Source organism: Sylvia atricapilla, chromosome 4 (genome assembly GCF_009819655.1).
Source record: "Sylvia atricapilla isolate bSylAtr1 chromosome 4, bSylAtr1.pri, whole genome shotgun sequence".
Lineage (NCBI taxonomy): Eukaryota > Metazoa > Chordata > Aves > Passeriformes > Sylviidae > Sylvia > Sylvia atricapilla.
The window spans coordinates 46,301,452-46,307,451 of NC_089143.1; positions in this window are offsets into that span (position 1 = coordinate 46,301,452).

A 6,000-nucleotide genomic window follows, 5' to 3' on the forward strand; every position below is an offset into this window, starting at 1 on the left:
TGATATACCAAATTACAGCCATAAATATAATTTCTCATTGGCCCTATTGACTCAGCTAGTATCTGGGTTTCCCTCATTTACTCTATTGGTATCTGGGATTAAACCCACAGTTTATTAAGGAGATTTTCATTGCAGTTATTGCAAATAGCTCTTAAACATAGTCATTCAGTTAGAAATACATTAAATGTTAACAGTTCACACAAGAGGCATCCTGGTTCTAACACAGAGCTGATTGATGACACAGGTAAAGCCAGTTTCCATTACCAGCAAAAGCTATCCATTTTCCCTTTCTAAAACAGGAGAAATACACCCTGCAGTCAGCTCAGCATTTCCTGAAAAGTTCCAAAGGGCCTATCCCTTGAAAGAACTTCAGGCTTCAATCAGGAGCAAAACTATTTAATGTGAAGTTATGAAATAATGTACACGATATGATCCTACTTTGTAGCATTTTTCCTCATTGTACCACAAAAGTATCTGACTTGATTTCATGTAACTTTGTATCAAAGTTGATACAAACAATTTTTTAAGGATTTTTTTTTTTAAGGAAATAGTTTTCTGCTTATCTTTGTTCCTTAGGTGCAATGTTTTTCAGAAAACAGGACTAGGGAAAAAGTGTAATCTCAAAGCCTACCAGAATACTTAAAGAAAAGAAATTTCCTTATGAGATGAAGCTTTGTGCTATTGAGTCATTGTTTCTCTCCACATGAAAACCTGTCTGCAAATGACAGCATTATTTTTATTTTAACAAAAATTGGCTAGGATGTGTGCTGGCACAGCTATGTAAGCTAATGAAAAAAAAAAAAAGAATAAATTGCTGCTGTGCTTTTACAGTTTTCTCCCTTTCCCTTCTTTTATCCAGTTTTCTGTGGAATATTAAAATCATACCATTTTCAACACCAACTCATGGCAACTTAACTCAGTTGCTTTCTATCTTTCCTTGTGTTGTTCTTCTATCACAGAACAAGGGTTCAACAAGGGCTGTTAAAAAAAGCAGTGAAATGTCTCACTACAATTAGTTCATTAATCCCTAAAAGAAAAATTGTTCTCCTATGGATGTAAAAGCATCTCCTTTTTCCAGCTGCAGTCAAAATAACAGGCAGAGTTTTCCAGGATTGGCATCTTAAGGACAAACATCAAGAGAATTTAACAGCCTTTTGTCTAAAAGAGGAAGGAAAGTAACTCTTGGTGGAACATGTTAGTTGGAAAACAGCAGCTGAAAGTTCCTACAGGAAAGAATGAAATATGAGTAAATGGGGTCAACATGTGGATGTGGACCATGTGATAAAAAGCAACTCAGACCTGGTTTAAAAAAACCTCACATAGAGGGAGAATTTTTAAGCACTAAGTTAGTGCATGCACAGGGGATTTGAGTGATTTAATTTTCTCCTGTGACATGTACCCTTGACAACACACTTTGCATTAAAAGCATGACAAAAACTCAGTGAAACTGAAGAAGCTGAGGGAAATCACAATGTTCTTAAAGGAAAATATAGATTAAGAAAATCTGCCTGACAGAGCAGATGACATCAGCCATCTATGTAATGGTTTACTTTGCATCTTGTAGAGGATACCAAATGCTTTGGAAGGCAAAAGATCTCATATAGCAAAGAAATATTATTAATGTTTGTGATTTTGATGATCAATTTATTCCCTAAGCATAAGCATTTGTATTTTGTATCAGATATGCACAAGAAAAAAATTCCTCTGTTTGGGAAATGTAACTTTCCTTCATTACTCCTCTGGATTTCTACCATGATTTTGACTTACATTGCTTCAAAATTGGTATTTTTCCATCTCCTTGTCAGAGAAGCCACATGCTACTACATTTTTAGGTACTGCTTTTAGCTACTTCTGAAAGAGGACAACCAATTTCAGTAGCTACTCTTCTTGATCAACATTTCACCTGATTCTATTAAGTTGCAGTCAAAAATGATGAAGAAAAGTGTATTATATGTAAATAATTGGAAAGTTCAAAGAACACAATTATTTTACAGACAGTCGTAGGCAGAACTCTTTCTTGTTTACTGTAAGAGATGTGCATGCTAAAAGATCTCATTTATTACATTACCTAAGGTGAGACTCATGCATTTACCTCCTGAATTGTCTCCTGGACTCCATCTACCCACATTCCTGATGGGATCCCAGGGAATTTACCTGGCTAATTTAACCATCTAGACTGTCAGTTGTCTACGGGTGGCTGAAGCAAATGTTCCCCCAGACCACCTGGTCCACACGATTATTTCACTGAAGAGCCATCATCACACAATGCAAATTAACTTATTTTACATAATTACAGGGTGCTCGTTTACTGCAGAAAACCACAACTCAGCTAAGGTAATATGCCAGGGAGTGGAAACCTTCCTGACAGCTTTTACAGGCTAATTTTCCCTCTGTAAGACTAATCCAGTGTCCTACTGTTTATTCATTTTATTTCTAACTTCAGTTACTTTTACAGGATTACAAGACATCAGCCAACCTGTACAGTGCAATAGTTCAGTGTATCTCCAGCAAGTCAGACACTCCCAAGATGCACTCAGCACAAAATGTGAAGAATATAATGAAAATCAGATGTTCTTGGCCTCCCCTTTGGTTTTATACACCTACTTCTGCTCTATTTCAGATATTCTACCTCAAAAGGTACAGTTGACTCGAAATATAAAAAGATGCAAGAACCAGGCACCAGTCTGAGTTAACAAGCTGGTTGCCAGCTGAGAAGTCATGCACACATCCATTATTACAAGTCTAAAAATAGCAAGCCTTTGAGAAGCTCTTAGAACAGCAAAATGTGGCATGTCAATATAAAAGTAATTTGTAGATGAAAGATGGTAAGAAGGTATTTCAAACAGATGGTTAAAGAAATAAAGCAATTTAATCCCAACTTCCAGATGCAAATATTGCCATCATTATCAGCAATGTTAGAGCAAACTTCTCTACATGGGGTCTTGCTGCATTCGCTTCAGAATGTCCAGGCTCCTAGGCAGTGGGGTCTACTCCAGATGAAAGCTACACAATTTCCTATCACTCTTTGAACACTCTCTAGGGGTTTTTTTCTACCCATTTTCTATCTTCCTAGAGCAAACCTTTCCTGAACAATTGTGTTCCTTGCTGTTCAATATTTTGCACGTGGAAGTCAGGTCCAGTTGGGCCCTCAGTGAATCTGTTATGACAGCAAGGCAACAAATACCAGATGGTGGCCCATAGCTTCTTCTTTCTCCCTAACAGATGTGCAAGACCACTTACTTCAGAGGTCCTGGCAGAACCAGCTTGGCTGATGTACTGAAATAATGCATTAGTGCTGGCAATCAGCCTGGAAACCTTAAATATGGTACAAACTATGACTCCAGCCCAGAGGAAAAAGGGTAAGAAAATGGTAAATACCTTGAAATTAGAACTCTGTAATCTCATCTAGCCTTTAAAACCAGGAGTCTAAAACTAAATACTGTGCACATATTGCAGCTACACAGTGAGGTTCCTCATTTGTTGGCAGATCTGGAATTTCACATGAGTCTGTCACACAGGAGCACTAGGTGGAATGTGAGATAAATACCCCAGCCGTGATCGCCCAGCATCATTCTGCACTTCCCTCTTTTAAGAAGGGGACACCCTCAGGATGACTGTTTTGATGTGTGCACCATTTGATGAATGGAGGCTCTACACACTCCTTCTGGAATTTGAAAAGAGATGCCCCATGAAATTTACTCCCTCCGAGCCCATTCTCCTTTATGAGCAGAAAACTGCAGTTTAAGGAGTGCAGCTACACTGTTGTGGTTTGAAAACAAACCAAGTAAGAGGCTCTAAGTCAGAAATAAAATTTAATGAGAAGAAAAGGAAAATAAAATAGAATAAAATAAAATAAAATAAATACAAAAAGAAAAAACCACTGACAGAGTCAGAATACAACCTGATCAGGGTGATGGAAACAGTCCAGACGAGGTGGTCTTCCTGAAACAGAAATCTTGTAGAAAGGTCTGGTAGCTCCGGTCCTCTGGGAATCCAGTGGGTGAGGGCTGCTTCTACTGTCCCAAATCCCAGTTTATATCCAGGTGAGAATGCTTGGCTCTTCCCCATGGGCGGAGCATCTCACAATGGGATGATGAGTCATGGAAGAGGGCCTTGATGGCCCATTAAAGAGTCATGCAAAAGGCATTGATGGGCCATTAACTAAAGATGGTGATAGAATACATCCTAAACTACAACCCAGGACATACACACAAGACCCGCAGGCTGCAGTTATAGGATGGGCCTTCTATATCCATTACCACAAGCAGAAAAGGATTCACAGCCTGAAGAGACACAAGAGGAGCAGCTGAGAAGTGGCTTCTTCAGATGCTGAACTGCACGTGGAAGACCCTCTAGATATGGGTCCCTGGTGTCCAGCCAGAGGGGGCAAAACTAAAGACTAATGGGTGGGAAGACTTTCTTTTAGGCAGCCTCCTTTTTCCAGAGTAGCTCAATCGAAGAGTCTTTTTTGGAGTACACACTGCACTAGAGGATCAGGCAAGAGAGAGCATTTGTTAGCATCATATCTTATGGCCTGCAAAGAAATAAAGTTCAACTGCTCATGCTCCAAAGCACTGGCAAAACACAGACCTCTCGCAGCTCAAACCAACACTTCAGCACAACACTGCAAGATGCAGGCTGTACTCATTAGACAGGCCAGTTTTCAGGCATGATCCACTTCAGTCTGACCAAAAGAAAAATCACAAAATTATGAGAAAATGCTTCCAACAACGCCTGCAGAAGACAACCCAGTTGTATAGTTTAAATACTTTCCACACCAGAAATGCATGATTTTGAAGACCCTGGCATGGTCATCTCCTGGTGTAATAAACACCTGGTAAGTCTCATCTGGAAAGACTGCATCCATCCCTGGGAACACTGAGAAGGCTTTCTAAAGGACACACTGCTTTTTTCACCAGGTTAGCAGTGAGGTATCTAGATAAGGTTTCTCACACAACTAAAACAATGCACAGACTACTTGAAAGGAGATGCTAAAAGGAGATGGTTCACTGTGAAAGTAGAGCTCAGCTTTGCATTTCATTAGAAAGATATGGAAACATGTAACCAAAACAAAAATCTCACAAAAAGGATATTACTGGGATGGTCACTAATTTTTTTTTTCCATTGGAAAAAAGGGAAGTTCCACAAGGAATTAAGGTAATGATGACATGATACTAGAAAAGGAACATTTGTAATGTGTAATACTAGTTCTACTGTAACTGAAAACTGTCGCCTGTGAGATAGACACCTGTGGCATAGACAAAATGCTCTGTATTCAAAGAAACATAACATCAGGAACACTGACACTACAGTTTGTTAATACTTGTCAGATAACATGAGGAAGTCAAACAGTTGACTATAGTAACTACCAAGAAATCAAATGAGAAAGAATTTACAAATTGTCATTTCCTACTGAAAGCAAATCAGCTGTAGTGAAGGAAACCAAACCTTTTCACACATCTGATTTTATGCATCTTTGGTAGATTTCAAAGGTGCAGACATAACATGAAAATTATTTTTAGAGCCTTATAGCTGGATACATTTCATTAAATTTTGCTACTTTCTCCCCTATAAGAGGGCATGTTCTCAACAATTTTCCCTTTTATTCTGGAATGGCATTGTGATTGGAGATCAGGACACTTTGAGTTTGTCTTATTTCCCAAATTACTTGGAAGAAAAAAAATGCAAAGAGTATGTGTGTATCACCTAAATGGAAAAGCTAAATTATTACCAAGGACATAATGATTTATTGTGGAAGTTGTAGCTTAATTTTAAAGGAAAAAAAAATATGTCCTTTTCAAGGCATAAATAGTATTATCTGCTGAATGTCAATTGGTACTGATTCTTTGTAAAGCATTTTGTCAGTCCAAAACATCCTTACAGTAATAGTAACTGCTATTAATGAACATTGCAAACAGACCATCTGACCAGAGCCATTACTTAGACCAGTCTATGCCCTGACTTCATTGAAAATTGCAGTAATAATTTTTAGTCCTTAGT